General features: G+C 54.8%; 2 long non-coding RNA genes across 2 annotated transcripts; both read right to left on the bottom strand.

The window, feature by feature from the left end:
• Window positions 1–1,674: 1,674 nt before the first annotated feature.
• On the bottom strand, window positions 1,675–3,333 carry LOC114020558. Its single transcript, XR_003565384.3, has 2 exons — window positions 2,788–3,333; window positions 1,675–2,103 (listed from the first exon to the last, which is right to left on the bottom strand). It is a non-coding gene; the product is annotated as an uncharacterized LOC114020558 (long non-coding RNA).
• A 2,842-nt stretch (window positions 3,334–6,175) lies between these two features.
• On the bottom strand, window positions 6,176–13,785 carry LOC122463758. The gene is made up of 3 exons (XR_006287378.1): window positions 13,739–13,785; window positions 8,087–8,204; window positions 6,176–7,445 (listed from the first exon to the last, which is right to left on the bottom strand). It is a non-coding gene; the product is annotated as an uncharacterized LOC122463758 (long non-coding RNA).
• Between the last annotated feature and the right edge of the window lie 2,515 nt (window positions 13,786–16,300).

Here is a 16,300-nt window from a genome sequence, read left to right as displayed (position 1 = left end):
CAGCTAACAGAGGAAATGTGACTAGCCCGAAGTCACAAGACCAGGAACAGAACACAGCTCTCCTGTTAGTCACATACTCTAAGCCACACTGCCTTCTAAGGTGACTGTGCTAGATTCACTGGGACTTGAACCCAGGACCTACTGTACATAATGCAAACACAGTAACCACTACACCGTAAAAGCAGTTGGAACTAGGTCACTGTGGCAATTCCCTATCCTCTTCTGCATTTGATGATGCTTAACGATGCGCACTTATAACTGGGATTGCTCTTTAACTGCCTGCAGCCTGAGACTCTCAGCTAAGGGCCAGCGGAGCTTTGTAAATCAGATCTTTACCGTACACATCCAGCCTAACCGGAGCCGTATTTCTCACATGGATGGTGGAGAGCAGAGAGGAATCGATACTCACTGAAGTGGCACCGGCCCCTGCTCTGCTGTGAGCAGTGCACGCCGTTCACCCTCCCCGAGCTGCAGGCCACTCACTGCTCTTCCTCCTGGTTGACAGTTTGCAGTTTCAGTGAGTTCAGGCACACTAGGCCTTATTTATTCCCCCTTAAAGAAGACAACAGCAGAAGCTCAACATGGACAGGACAAAGGTGGTGCTGGCGGGTTGGGGGAAGGATCTTAAGGGCAGTACAGGGTTTGGTTTCTGGTTCAAATCTGCCCGTCTGTTGGTTCTCAATGTGAGGGCTTCCCCTGGGATTCCCAAATCTAGAATCCAAGGTGGCATCAGATTTCTCCATGACATCCAAGGAAGCATTGGTGACAGTTTCCTTTGGATCCAGACCTCATCAGAGTGGATCACTGCATAGCGCTGTACAAAGCTACAGTGGGTGCAGAACGTGCCTGCTGGTTAGTAGTCTGCATTAGGTTAAAATCACCCCAGTTTTCAACAGCTGCTCTGGCTTCCTCTTTGCCTCAGGGTGTTGCTTTTGGCTGCAAGGGGTAAAACAATGAGCGTCACATTCCTCCTTTCTGGCACCCCCACTTCCTGTCTCACTCCCCACCAGGTCCTAAGCCCAGGAGCTTCAGTGTTTCCAGGGCTAAGGCCCTAATCCCTCTGGATCTCAATTTCCCATCTGTTCAAAGGGGAATAATAACCCTACTTCTCTGCATCACCGCTGTGAGGATGAATCCATTAGAGTTTATCAGGCACTCAAATCCTACAACAATGGGGGCCAGGGGACTACACTGGGCCAGAACCCCTGGTACTCTATACCTTATGTAGTCGTTTACACCATTGCAAGGTAGATGTAAAACCCATCTCAGATTTGGTAGCCTTCTACAAGCACTTTGCACGGCTGTGAATGATCACAGAAGGTGCAAAGCAATGGAGAGTCAAGCCCTGGTGCACAGGCTCCCAAATATTAGACACTTCAAATTACATTTCCAGGTAATGCTACAATTTCCTGTTTTTCAGGGGATGAAAATGCTCCACAGGGGGCTTAATTCATTACTGTTTGTAAGACGCTTTGAGCTTCTCAGATAAAAGATGCTACAGTGTTAAAGTACAAAGAGCTGTTATTGTGCATCATTCTGGCAAAGACCAAAAAAAAAAAAGCTTCCCCCCCTTCACAAAGGCACATGTTGAGAAATAGGCCGCTCCTACCAGCATGCAACAGGATCAGCCTGCTGTGGGGAGCTGAGAGAGAGAATGCATGCAGGAGAGAAACGCAGTGTTTTATAATTTATTACTAACAGATAGTGATCAAGATTCACTTTTATAAAATATTCCCTTCTGAGACTGGGCTGACAAAAACAATACTTAGCACTTTACAAGCAGCATCTTCCTTGGGAGGGTCCCAGAGCACTTTACAAGCCCTAATTAATCTCTCTCACCCCTTCGCTTCCATCACCACAGCAGAAAGAAAAAGAGACTAGATTGGCTGACCGGGATGGATTTCACAAAGTGGCCTGTGGGATCGTCCAACGACGGCTCTTCCCATACAGAGGGCAATGTCTTCTAGGCTGCTTTACTGCATCATGCTTGATCTTGTGAGACGCTGAGTGACTTCAGCTCCCAATGGGCACTCAGAGGGATCTGTGCCTGGCAGGTTCCCAGCACCTTAGGTGCCAGTTTTCCAAGGGTCTGCTGAACAGCACCTGTAAAATTAACAAGAACACTGGATGACATGCACCAAACCTCACATCTGTGCACGCAAATGCAGATGAGTGTGAAAACTGCACACCAGGGCTCCCGCAATAAGCAGAGAAAAATGACCCTGGTGAATATGCCCTAACCAGGGGACCGCACAAGCCAGTACAGAGTTGCCACAAGGACTCCACAACAGCTGTACTCCCAGCCCCCAATGTCGGCGGAAATCAGGGGTGTGGCTGTAGTGCCATGCACTGTGGCTAGGCTCTACTTCCCAGACCCAACAGGGGCCATAGGAAGCAGAGCAGCCTTAGCCAGGAAACTAGGCTGGCTCCTGCTATGCCCCAGAACACAGCCAAAAGTTGCAACCACTTGCAATTTTATCTCAAGTCTTGTCTCACAATATTTCATGCTTTTCTTACAGCCCCAACTCCAGGAGTCACGCAAGAGTCTCAGCTTTTATTTAGATTTTTTAAATTAAAGTTTCTAGCCCTCACGGTTACACAGAAAAGCTTGAAACCATGACCCGAGTGCAGCCTAAAGCCCGAGAAGCCAGCAGGCAAATCAAAAGAACCCAACATCCGTTATGATTAAAATCTCCTGATGTTTAAGCCCGTTTCATAATTTTGGTGGGTTTCCCCAAGTTCTGAACACCTGGGGTTGACAACGCTACAGCGAAGGCTCCCACATACCCTTAACTCTGCCCCTGGCTGATGCCTGCCTCCAACCTCCCCGCTGCTGGGCAGAGCCCGCCCTCCGCGTCATTCAGGTCCAAGGGATTTCCTTGAGGCCTTTGAGTGGTGGCAGGGGAAAGACATCCAGCCCCTTGTGTGGGGACAGGGGTGGGTCCACGTCCCCATTGGGGGGAGGGGAGTAGGAGAGGTGTCCAAAGGTCCCACAGGGGGAAGGGGGATCCCAGGTCCCACAGGGGGAGAAAGTGGGAGCCTGGGGGCAGGTCCGAGGCCCCCGAGGGACCAGCTGGGGGGGGGCGGGTGAGGCCCCATGGGGGGGGGAGGTGGGGGCGGGTCCGAGGCCCCGGGGCGAGACTGAGCGGGGCGAACCCCGAGCCGGGGGGAGGCTCCCACGGGCCTGTCTCCGGGGCTGCAGGGAAGCCCGAAGGTCCCCGCCGGTGACGCGCTGCGCAGGCGCTCGGTGAAGCCGCCTAAGAACAACGCGCCACGCGCCCGGGGAGGCCCCGCGCGGGGCTTCGCTCCCCTGGGCACCCACCGATGACGTTGTGGGCGGGGCTGAGTCCCCGCCCAGGCCACGAAGGGGCGGGACCTAGCCGTGGCCCCGCCCTGTTACTCGAGTCAAGACACCGCCCCCGCCCCTCTCGAGGCTGATCTCGCGAGGACTGCCTGGGAGGTAGCCTCCAAATCTCGCGGGATGTCAAAGTGGGGTGGGGGGGCCGGTGATTTGTTTTCTTGGCAGGGTGTCGTGGGCCACTAGCCTATGGGGAGCTGGGCTGGGACCTTCCTGGGGGGGAAGTCTGTGGGGAGGGGCTGTGCTCCATGGGGGGGCCCATAGGCTGTGGGGAGGGGCTGTGCTCCATCGGGGGGGGCCCCATAGGCTGGGGGAGGGGCTGTGCTCCATCGGGGGGGGGCCCATAGACTGTGGGGAGGGGCTGTGCTCCATGGGGGGGGCCCCATAGGCTGGGGGAGGGGCTGTGCTCCATGGGGGGGGGCCATAGACTGTGGGGAGGGCTGTGCTCCAAGGGGAGTCTGCATAGGCTGGGGGGGGAGCTATGCTTCATGGGGGGGACCCCATAGGCTGTGGGGAGGGGCTGTGCTCCATCGGGGGGGGGCCCATAGACTGTGGGGAGGGGCTGTGCTCCATGGGGGGGCCCCATAGGCTGGGGGAGGGGCTGTGCTCCATGGGGGGCCCCATAGGCTGGGGGAGGGGCTGTGCTCCATGGGGGGGCCCATAGACTGTGGGGAGGGCTGTGCTCCAAGGGGAGTCTGCATAGGCTGGGGGGGGAGTTATGCTTCATGGGGGGGCCATAGGCTGTGGGGTGGGGCTGTGCTCCATGGGGGGGCCCCATAGGCTGTGGGGAGGGGCTGTGCTCCAAGGGGAGTCCGCATAGGCTGGGGGAGGGCCTGTTCTTCAAGGGGGGGACCCCCTAGGCTGGGGGAGGGGCTGTTCTTCAAGGGGGGGTCCTAATAGGCTGGGAGTCAGGGGTGAGGGTGTTCCATAGGGGGAGGCACGGGCTGTGCGGGCCTCCCACAGGGAGTTGGAGTGGGGGAGGGCTAGGCTAGGCTCTGAGTAGGGCAAGGGGTGTTGGGATTCCCCCATGGGGGGGTGGGGATAGGGGGCAGGGACTGGAGTCCAAGGGGGGTCTCCATGATGTGAGAAGCAGAGAATTTCCCCAAGGCAGGGTGAGTGGGGTTCCCCATGAGGTGGGAAGGACAGGATGGGATTTCCCTATGAGGTGTTGGGGGCGGGGGCTGGACCTCAAGGGACATAGGGTGGTCAGTGGGGTTTCCATGAGGTGGGAGGGCAGGAGGCTGTTCTGGGCTGGGGCGGGGAATGCCATTCATGTTGCTAACACTTGTGTTGCCCCTTTAGGACACAGCCCGTTGATGTAGGAACTGGCAGAATCCCCATCCCCGTCCCAGGGGTCTCCTAATATCAGTGCATCTCTCCTTCCACCTTTAGTGCTGCTCAATTTCTTGTTGCCCTGCAGCGTTTTAGGTGATATCAGTGCAGGGGAAAGGTACCAACTCAGGCATTTGACAGGCTCTGAACAGGTTCAGCACAGCAGACCTCCCCTGTTTACCCCTGCACCTGTGCATCTCGCTCCTGCCCTGAAGGGAATCCAGTCTGCATAACCCATGGGTTCTCAGCAGGAGGTTCATGACGCTGACTCCTCAATCCTGGGCCTATCAACAGGGTTTCCACAGACACAGCTTGCTGTGGAATATAGACACCAGACCCACTAGGACCTAAAGCACAAACACTGACTCCTTTTACGCATTCCACCAAACAGTCATCGGATAATACATTTTGGTCACTATTACACAGCACAATCAGCATAAACAGCTCTGTGTGGAGCAGAGAGAAAGATCCTGGCTCAAGGATTGTATCCCCGACGTGAAAGATACCAGAGCCTGTTACCAGGCCCTTGTGTCACCAAATCTTCCTGTGTAACAATGCTGCTGTGTTGGCTGTTTCTTTTATGTATGTGTCACGGAGGCCCTGGGCGATGCTCTGGAACTGCTCCATACGAAGCCAGTCAGGACTCTGGGGAACTCTCCTCCCTGGGAGCAGACTGTCTGCAGGGCAAAAAACTCACACAGCTTCCGCCTTCCTGGGTCTGACCTCGGAGCATTCAGCATCCTCTGCCCCTCCATGTGCTTCCCCCAGAGAGTCTGCCCAGGCAGGGTCCTGGGGAAGCCAGAGGGTCCTGCCCCCCAACTCCACAGTCAGACGTGATTCTCAGCCAGCCAGTAAAACAGAAGGTTTATTAGACGACAGGAACATGGTCTAAAACAGAGTTTGTAGGTACAGAGAACAGGACCCCTCAGCTGGGTCCATTTTGGGGGGCAGTGAGCCTGACAACCACGTCTGCACTTCACTCCATGTCCCCAGCCAGCCCCAAACTGCCTCCCCCTCTAGCCCCTCCTCCTCTGGGCTTTGTCCTTTCCCGGGCCAGGAGGTCACCTGATTCCTTTGTTCTCCAACCCTTTAGCTCTCACCTTGCAGGGGAGAAGGGCCCAGGCTATCAGTTGCCAGGAAACAGGGTGTTGGCCATCCTCTGTGTCCAGACCCCTGCACACACCTGCCCTCTAGGGCTCTGCAACGATCATATACCCTTATCCCACCCCCTAGATACTTAAGAACTGCATAGGGGAAACTGAGGCACCCCCACACTATTCAGAGAAAACATTAAGAACAGTCTCGCTTCGTCACAGTATGTGACATGATTAGTTTGTGAAATTCGTGGCCACATGATGTTGAGTCCTAGGGCTTGGTTGGATTCAAATAAGATCACAAGAATCATCCCACCATGCCATGAGAGAGGAGGAAAAAAATAGGGTTATTTAGACAATAAACCCCTCGCTCACTGCCCAGCCTTAGGAACATATTTTCTATACACTGAGGTAGCATGGTCTAGTGGATAGAGAATTTAAGTGTGTTGGGGGAGAGAGGCAGGGGTCAGGGTTGCTGATTTCTGTTCCCAGCTCTGCCATTAACATGCTGCGTGACATTGAGTAAGTCACTTTCCCTCTATGTGCCTCAGTTTCCCCCGTCTTTACTGAGGGATACTGATACCGGGCTTCCTTTGCAATGTGCTTTGAGGTGTCCTGTTGTCAAGAGCTAAGGATGAGGGACAGTTTATGGTATTTCTACCACTTTTCTCTATGTCTAGTGGTGACCCCTGGCCCAGCCAAGACCGCATGTGGCTGGCTTTTAGCATGCTTTAATGATGATTGCTCCTTAGTACTGTCGCCTTTTCACTGTCTGCAATGCTGTACCCTAAAGGGGATGTTGGGGATCAGGGAGCTTTGTCAAACGTTTCACTACAGTGAGGAATCGATACTCAGTGGAGTGGCAGCAGCCCCTGCTCTGCTGGACTCCGCTTGCCCTCCTGGACTCCGCTTGCCCTCCTGGAGCTGCACGGGGCTCAGAGCTCTTCCTGCTGGCTGACAGTTTGTCAGTTCGCTGACAGTCAGAGCCATTTATTCCTCTTTCAACAAGGCATCAGGAAAAGCTCAACCCGGCCAGGACACGGCTGGTGCAGGCGGGTTGAGGGAAGGATTTTGAGAGCAGTGCAGGGGTTGTTCTCCATGCCTGTTAGGGAGGGTGCCTGCCTGCCCTCCCCTTAGTTCACAATGTGAGGGGCTTCCCTGGGATTCCTGCATCCTGACTCCCAGCTGGCACTGGATTTTCTCAGGGGCAGCATTAGTGACTGTTCCTTCTTAGGCCCCAGGTGCAGGGTGGGGCAGAACACAACTGCCCACCTGTGAGCCAAAGAGGTTGCATCACCTCCATTCCGCAACAGCTGCGTTGGCTTCCTCTTCACAGCCAGCTGTTAGCTTTGGCCTTTAAAGCCCCCTGTATGGGCCTGGCTGTCCCAGAGACCGGCCACTCTCCCCGTTGCCCGTCACAGCAGCCCAGGCGAGTGGCAGGCTGTAGAATCAGGAATTCGCTTCCCTGTCTGCACCGCCACAGTCTGCATCTCCTGCTCCTGAAGAAAATGTGGTAGGAAGGATGGTGTCGTGGTTACGAGACGTGGGATCAGTTCCTTGCTCTGCCACAGCCTCCTTGTCACCTTGGGTAAGTCTCTGTGCCTCAGTTTCCCCCATCTGTACAATGGAGAGACTAGCCGCTGCCCTGCTTCACAAGGGTGCTGTGAGGATAAATACGGTAAAGCTTGTGACATGCTCGGATATCACAGCAAGAGTGGCCAGGTAAGGACCTAAGATCAAACAGCTGACAGGCCCCTCTCTCTTTGGGCATTTGCCAGAGTCTGTCTGGGTTGGGTTTTTTTTTTTTTGGAGGGTTGTCTTTGGTAAAAGGCAATTTTGGAAGTGTTTAATTTTAAACTGCTGCTGGGCCAAAATGCATCTCAGAGATCCCACAAGGAAAACCATCATCCACTGGAGAAAGCAAAGAAGGAGCAGCAGAAAATATAAAACAGGGAGGAAAAATTGGCCCAATATTTTAGCCCTGGTGAAGGGTTGGTCTGAATTTGATTCTAGAAAGCAGCAGATTCTCCATTTCCTCGCCAGGGGTGTTGAGAGGAAGAACTGGGCTTGGGGTTAAGACACTGGAGTAGGGTTTGGGAAAGCCTGCGGTCAATTTCTGGCTCGGCCAGAAACTCCCCGTGTGATTTGGGGCAAATCAGTTCATCTCCCTGTGCCTGAGTTCCCTACCTGTGAAATGGGATTATTGAATTCACTATACCCTGATACCCTGGTGACAGGAGCCATGTAAGCCCTTCGAGGGGGTGGTTGCAGGCTCAGGTCCCAAATATTTAGAGGCACTTACCCAATTTCCTCTCTCCCCTGGATGAAACTAGGGGCTTAAAACACTGCAGACGTGGGTTGAGGTGTCATTCCTTAGGGTTTGTGAAATGCTTTGAGCTCCTCAGATGAAAGACACTGCCCTGTTAAAGTACAAAGGGCTGGTGCATCACTGCTGTAAATTACGAAATGTGTTTCAACCCTGTGTCTCCCCCGCGCCCCCCATCGTAAAAGCCCATGTTGTGAAATAGGCCATTCCTACCAGCTTGCAACAGAATCAGCCACCGTGGGGAGCGGAGAGAGGGAGAGAATGCAGGCAGGAGAGAAACGCCGTGTTTTATAATTTATCACTAACATAGCGATCGAGATTCACTTTTATAAAATATTCCCTTTTGAGGCCAGGACGACGACAACAATACTTAGCACTTTACAAGCAGCATCTTCCATAGGGGCGGCCTGGAGTGCTTTGCAAACTCTAATTCAGCCCCCCCTCCCCCATCTGTGTAGTAGGAATTTGGTTTTACCCCCATTTTACAGATGGGGGAACTAAGGCACAGAAAGGCTAAATTGCAGCTTGCTCAAGGCCACACAGCAGGGCAGTGGCTGAAGTGGAAGTAGAACCCAGGAGTCCTGATCACCGCTCCCCTGCTCTAACCACTAGACAGCAGTCCTTCCCAGAGCTGGCAATGGAACCCAGGAGTCCTGGCTCTCCAGCCCTGTTCCAAGCACTACACAACACACCACTCACTTGCTTGGGAATAGTGCCCAGGAGTCCTGACTCTCTATCCAGTGGGTCACACTATCTCCCAGATGTGGGGAAAGAACCCAGGTGTCTCAAGCTACATGCCATCTCCCTAACCCCCAACTCATATCACCGCCATGGATGTTTTATCCTCCCCTCCCTCTTCCCGTAGGGCTGTTTAATGAGTCTCCTCTCATAGGATGAGCAAATGTTACTGGGGTGCCTGCGGGGAGAAGGGAGAAATCAAGTTATACTTCTCCCCAGCCCAGCTAGCGTGGGGCTGAAAGCTTCCATTCCAGCCTGACAGAAGCAGGAATCATCTCTCTGGTTACAGCACGTTATTATCAGGTGCTGAGCGACAAATGGTGGTTTTCTCAGAGGGAGGATCTTTATTTATTTGTTTAAACCCGATGTAACTGCCAGGGATGGCGTGGAGCTAAATCACAGCCTGCTCGCACCTTGCCGCAAGTCCTTTTCCAAGAAGGCAGAGGGATGCAAAGTTACATTTCTCTCCCGGGCATCACGCAGGCAAGAATATTGGGGAAAGACAAAAGGCTTTTGCTAGCTCATCAGCGGAGTGTGTTCATGTCAGGATTTCAAGGCCGGAGGACAGACCTGTAATTTCCTGGGCCCCTATCTGTGCTGGAGGGGGTAGGACTGTAATTGACAACAGTAATCAGCTAAAGAATTTGCTCTCATCTGCTGCTCACTGTCTCTGCCTTAATAATAGTAAGAATGTAATCCAGGGCTTATGGAGCCCTTTTCATCTATCGATCTCCAAGTGCCTCACGAGCAATGCACAGGGAGGGAAATGATCACCCAGCAGGCAACAGACAGAGTCAGGACTCAAATCCAGGCCTCCTGGCTCAAGCTGGGTGAATCATGGATTTTTTGTTTTGTTGGCAGTACTGCAAAAATTGGGGGCGGCGGGGGGAGGAGAATCATTTCAGGTTAACCCACAGTGAAAATTTTCCAGTGAACTGAAAAGTTTTTTTTTTTTTTTAAAAGTTCCAGGTTGAATGAAATGTTTGGTTAGAAATCAATTTTTTTTAAACATTCTCAGAAGGAACATTGAAGTCAGTTTCAAAATAAAAAGTAATTTTGAATCAAAAAGTCAAAACTTCTGTTTCAAAAGGGTCAGAGGTCCTGTCCCCCCGGCCAACCGCAACGATTCAGTGAAATCAACCTGAATTCGTGAATTGTGTTGCTCAACCTGCCCAGCAGCTGAATAATAATTTCAGCTGAAAAATATGGCCCATCTTTCATCCCAAGTCCCTGATCTACTGAGCCCGGCTTGCTCCACCCCAGAGAGCTCACAAAAGCTTATGCTCAAATAAATTGGTTAGTCTCTAAGGTGCCACACATCCTCCTTTTCTTTTTGCGGATACAGACTAACAGGGCTCCTACTCTGAAATCTTTCCACTTGTGTTATCCTGTGTGGACAGGAGGTTGAATTTGGGCCCCTTGGGGAACAGCACCCAGCAAACTGTGGGCAGCGCTGCCCAGGAAGGGGTGTAGCGGGGGTGGCCAGGGAGCAGGCTAGGTCTTCACGGCAAAGAGAAACCCAGGGCACCGAACCCCCGAGCCCAGGCCAACGGATTCAGTTTTGCCGGGTTTGGGCTGCGGAGCAGTGTGGACATTCCTCCTTCGCCCAGCCCAGATGTCTACACTGCTGGTTTTAGCTCTGCAGCTCAAGTGGACTGACCGAGGCGCTGATACACGGCACCATGGGGTTTTCTTGGCAGTGTAGATGTCCCCACAGTGGCTCCTGCCATCTTCCAGCTGCCCGAGGCAGTGTTCAAGAGACCGAGGTTCAACCCACTGTTCTGCCACAGATGGCCAGAGTGACCATGGCCAAGCCTCTGTGCCTCAGTTCCCCATCTGGGCAACCACCTGCCTTCCGTGCCTCAGTTCCCCATCTGGGCAACCACCTGCCTTCCGTGCCTCAGTTCCCCATCTGGGCAACCACCTGCCTTCCGTGCCTCAGTTCCCCATCTGGGCAACCACCTGCCTTCCCGGCGAGGCTAAACAGGACAGAGACAGAGGTGTGTGGTTACAAGATACTTTGGTTACAAGTGGCCATCTCAGTGCCTAGGCAGAGGCGCAAGGAGAATCTAGGTTTGATTTTCGAGGACAGGTGGCCAACCCCTCTGAAAAACCAAGCTCTCCAATGACTTGGCCAGGCTCTCCCAGGGAACCCGTGGGAGGAGAGCCAGGAACCAAACCTGGCTCTCCAGCGTCCCAGCCCAGTGGTTTATCCCCACAGCTGTGCTTTCACTGAGGCTGCTCGTTCCTCGGCTTGTTCCAGGTCTTTCTCCTGCCGCCTCTGAAGGTTGGAGCAGACGGATGCGCTCAGCCGGGGCACGTCGCAGCGAGGGGAGAACAAACGCGCTGCAGCGAAAGGCAGCGCGTGGGGAAGAGAAATTCCCCTCGTCGGCGCTTCTGAAGGCTGCAGCCTTGTGGCGCCTGCGGGGAGGCGGCGGGGAAGGGGAAGGGAGACCAAGGAGCGAGATTTCTGTACAGCTGAGAGGAGCCGAGGTGCATTTCAGCCGGTAGAATAAATTAGAATAAGTCTCGGGCGCCTGGCATAAATTAGCCGGCTGGTGAGATTGATTTCCCGGGGAAAGGATGCTATGGAGAGAAGCCTCCAGAGCGTGAATTTCAGCGATGATCTAGACTCCGGGCCGGCCCAACTTTAAAGCTTCCCAGGTCACCTAGTGCGGCTAGACGGGAGAGGCGGTGGCACTGGAAGGGGAGATCTGGGGGCTGCAGTAGAGTTTAATTCTAACAACAAGACGGGACCAGGGCTCCAGACAGAAGCAGCCAGCATCTATCTTGTCCAGCCATCCATTCATCCTGCTTCCCACAGTTCTTCCTTTCGAGCTCTCCAGCCACCCCCCCGCCCCCCATGTATTTATCCATCTCGCTATCGCTCATCCCTTGCTCCAGCGAAAGCCATTAAGATTGACGAAGCACCTTTTTGCTTTTCCGATGGGTCCCGGGAGCAGCAGGCAAAGTGCCTGGCTCATGCATAATAAACCAGGCGTGGAAACACGCGAAGTAATAGGCTACATTTGTCGAGAAACAAAATCATTAAGCCAGCCCATTTGCAGGGTTGCCTGGAAAAACCAAACCAAACAAAACCCACCAGCATCCACCCCATGCCTCGGCTCCGTGTAATTCACAACGGTGCTCCGGCTAAAAGCTGCTGTGAAATAGGTCAGCCCGTGCACGGGGAGGGGGGGGGGGGCACGGTTGTGTTTTGCCAGCCGTGGGGATGACGCTGACGCCTGGAGGGGCCGGTTGAGATCAGGGCCCCACTGGGCCGGGAGCGGCGCGGATGCAGAGTCCCTGCCCCGAGGAGCTTACACTGTCGGAGAGGCTTCACTGGCCTCTGAGGGAGAGCGAGCACCGATTGCTGGGCAAAGGGGGCGAGATCAGACATGAAGGGGAGTGTCGTGCAGGAGAGGATCTGGGGCCAGAACAGCCAAACCCCCGCCCCCGGCCTCCCCCATTCTTTGACCCAGGATCCAGCCCAGGCCCGTCAGCGGTGGGGGCCGCCATTCAGCAGCCGTGGGCAGGAGCCGTTTGCGGCCTGATTCTCTGGGCTGTGCGGAGTGCCAAGCGCCCCCCAGGAGAAATCCGAGCCCCTACATTGGACAGCTCCGGGGGGAGAGCTGCGGGGCGGGGGGCGCTGCTGGAGAGAAGCAGCTAGAACATTGCTAATTAAGCAGGGACGAAGGGCGAGGAACTGACCCAAGCAAAACCCGCTTGTAAACGGCCCCAAATGCTGCGGTGCAAGAAGAGGGTAAATCCAGCGCCACACGTGAGTGGCTGAGCCCTGAGCTGTAGCACTCACACTTGGGCTCCCCACAAACACCCCGACCTCTGCCAAGGCCCCCCCATCCCCATCTGCAGCCCCCTGCTATTGTTCCCGGCCCCCAGCTCTGCCAAGCCCCCCCACCCCCCGCTAAGTCCAGCCTTGGGCACCGTCCACACCACTCCCCAGGTCTGCCAGTGCCCCTCAAGCTTCTAAGGCCAGGTCCCATCTCCCTGCCCTTCAGAGGGGCAACCCCCACATCTCACAGGTGGGGATGGAAAGTCTGGTGCCTTTCACACACAGGAGATGCTGGTCGCTCCAGTCCAGTTCAAGGCCTTGGGGCCTTCTCTTCAAGGCCTTCAAAGACCTGGGGCCAGGCTACTTAAGGGAAGGCAGAGTGGCCTAGTGGGCAGAGCACTGGCCTGAGACTCAGGAAACCCGGCGTTGCCACTGGGTGATTGTAAACAGCCCAGATGCCTCCCAGGGGGCCCTCATGGCTTGGGGAGGTGCTGCAGCTCCCTGCCTCCCTTTCCCCGTCTCTCGGGAGTCTTCAAAAACCCCTCCTGTGATAAGAGACAAGAGTCTCTGCCTGGAGGGGGGCTAGTTAATTTAATTTTTTACACCATTTCTATCAGCCCTCACCCTTCCCCCCTGGTCAGGAGATACTTCCCTCAAGGGGCTGGCCCCAGGTTCAGACTGGCTGGCCCCTTTCGTGGCCCCTATAGAGGAAGCAAAGTCTTTCAAACGCAAACTAAAGAGTCCCCCCGAGCCTTGTGTTCCTGCTCCCTGGCAGCAAACCCCCATTGACTCATTCACTAGCTCCAGCTCAGCGACTGCCCCACCAGACCAGGGATTGCTGTGTGTGGATGGGAGCCAGGCTAAAATCATATCATAGAATATCAGGGTTGGAAGGGACCTCAGGAGGTCATCTTGTCCAACCCCCTGCTCAAAGCAGGACCAATCCCCAATTTCTGCCCCAGATCCCTAAATAGCCCCCTCTAGGATTGAACTCACAACCCTGGGTTTAGCAGGCCAATGCTCAAACCACTGAGCTATCCCTCCCATGGAGCAAGCCCTGAGTGCTAACTGTGCTGGGCAGACATTCCCACACCCACCTGCAGCTTCCCAGCCTGGCCCTCCACGTCCCACCTGGCAGGAGGGTTGCTGGGCTTGAGCATGTTCCCTTATATCCCTTGGCCTTAGTCACATGATCTTCCTGTCACATGACCGACCTCAGGCTCTCACCTGGGGAGGTAAGCAGCTTGACACAGGTGGGGCGGTGGCCTTGGGTAAATCGCTTCTGCCCAGCCCCTCAACGGTCTTTAGGCTCCTAACCTTCCCCTCTCCCAATGCCTCAGTTTCCCCTCCCTGCCCAGTGGGGAGATCGCTACCCAGCTCCTTTGCGAAGCGTGTCGAGCGCTGGCGATGAACAGCACTAGAGACAAACCCGCCCTTCTTCAGGGCCCTGTTCAACGCACCAATTATCCCCTGCTCCCAACAGCATTTTACAGGTCCCAAACGCATAACCCCCGCCCCATCCATACACAGTCCCCCTCCTTCCCCCCGGGCATCACTTTCACACAACAAAGGCGATACACGGTCTCTTTTTTTGGTAACATTTATATTTTTATATATATAAAAAATTAAATATATATAATATATCGTGTTTAAGACTAAAAATATAGTACATAATATTTAAAAAAAAAAAGGAAAATGAAAAAAAAAATAATCAAAGGTTGGGCCAGGCAAGGGGTGCAGGGGAATCACAGATACACGTCTCTAGAAATCTAAAGGGGCTGTGCTAAGAAAAATACCCCCATTTCCCCCCACCCACATTCCCATGGGGGATCCAATGAGCCTGGGCGTTTAGGAATGAGCTGGAAGGTGTGTGGGTGTATGGGGGGGTGGGGGGTGCATAACCTTGGAGACAATCCCGACACAGTGAGTGTCACGTAAAGACACAGCTTTGATCCATGGCGACTCGACTCCAGGCTTTGCACGGTTCTGTGTCATGGCAGTGAGGGTTTCTATTGCTAAAGAGGATCCCGGCACCGTTGGGGCGAAGGCCAGTCCCGCTGCTTCCCCCGCCCCCGCTCTAGACCGGGGCGAGGGAGAATGGGGGTCACCGGGGATAGGGTGGGGAAGGAAGCATAGACCACAGCTGCAGGCCATGAGCGCGGTTCCTGGGCTTGAGCTCAGGGCCTTGCGGGACCGGGCCTGTTTTAAAGGTACCTTCGTAGGGGAGGGGGTCAAGGTTAACTCCTTGCACTCAGCCATGGGGGTGTGGGGGGGTCCTAAAAAGGGTGAAAGCTTGTGAATTAGCACCAGAGGAGGGAGTGAGTCGAACCAAGGGGTGGGTTGTTCCTGACTGCAGGGGCAGGGGGGGATCCATCCTCTCCCTCTCCACAGCCCCCCAGCCCCAGCCCCCTGATGCAAAGGAAAGACCGACCAGGTGCTGGGTTCAGCTGACGAGCTCTGGGACAAGGCAGGCAGAGAGGTGGGCCCGAGCCATTGCCGAGGTCCCGAGTGGAGAGGAACCCGCCCGCACCCGGCTGGATCTGGCGCTGGCTTCTGGCACTGAGCTAACCTGGCTCCTTTCTGGGCTAGCGAAGCGCCGTCATGTCCGAACTGCTCCCATCATCCAGCTGCCCAAGGGGCATTTTGCTGGGGGGACGCAAAGCGATCGAAGGCCGCTCGGCACCCAGCTCCCAGTGAAATTCCACGGGTCCTGGGTTCCCAACTCCCTTCGGGCTGCTCCACACACAGCACTTGCACCGGTTTGACCCAAAAAATGGTCTAAAGTTACTCATGCAAAAACCCCTGCTTGAGCCTGCAAATGCAAGGACGTGGGCTGTCGACAGCAGGAATTGTGCCTGGGAACCTCTGAATCTTGATGCCTGAGCCTCTGCTAGCCCTGAGCTAGCATCTGGTAGCCAAGCTGTGGCAGGCGCCCCAATCTCTAGCTGTGCGGCCACGCCGCCGCTAGGGGGAGACAGAACACCCCACGGGTTGGGTTACACCAGTTTGATGGACACAAACCAAGTCGAACCCAGGAGTCCTGACTCCCTGCCCTGGCTGCTGTAAGCCACGAGACTCCTTTCCTAGGAGTCCAGACTCCCAGTCCCCATATCTAACCACTATACTCCCCTCCCAGAGCTAGGAATAGGACCCAGGAATCCTGACTCCCAGTCCTCTGATCTAACCACTAGACCTCCCGCCCCTTCCAGAGCTGGGAATAGAACCCAGGTGTCCTGGCTCTCACCCCGGGATGCACTGGGAGCCAGTCCCAGTGAGCAGGAGTTGGCCACAAGCAGGTTTACACCACAGAGCACAAATGCTCAAGAGAGGACAGCGCAGGGCAGCCGTCCAGGGGCCATTCAAACCCTAAAGCCAGACTGAGATCAAGTGAGAAAAACAAATCTCAGGATTTAAACCCTAGGACCAGCTACGCCTTGCGGCTTTTCCCCAGCTCCCCCTCACAGACACAACCCCCTCCCTCGAGGAATTATTGCTTTGCCCTCGTTTTCCACGGCCTTCTACACAAGCCCAGCCAAGCCCCGTGATCTCTGCAGGGTGCACGGAGCGCCCCCCTGGAGTCAAGGTTGCCCAACACATTCCATTCCGAGACCCTGCTTTCAGTTGGTTGGAACATTGCAGACGTTAACCCTTCGGTCTGA

This window comes from Chelonia mydas, chromosome 24 (genome assembly GCF_015237465.2).
Source record: "Chelonia mydas isolate rCheMyd1 chromosome 24, rCheMyd1.pri.v2, whole genome shotgun sequence".
NCBI classification, from domain to species: Eukaryota; Metazoa; Chordata; order Testudines; family Cheloniidae; genus Chelonia; species Chelonia mydas.
This window is presented reverse-complemented; position numbering and strand designations above follow the sequence as displayed.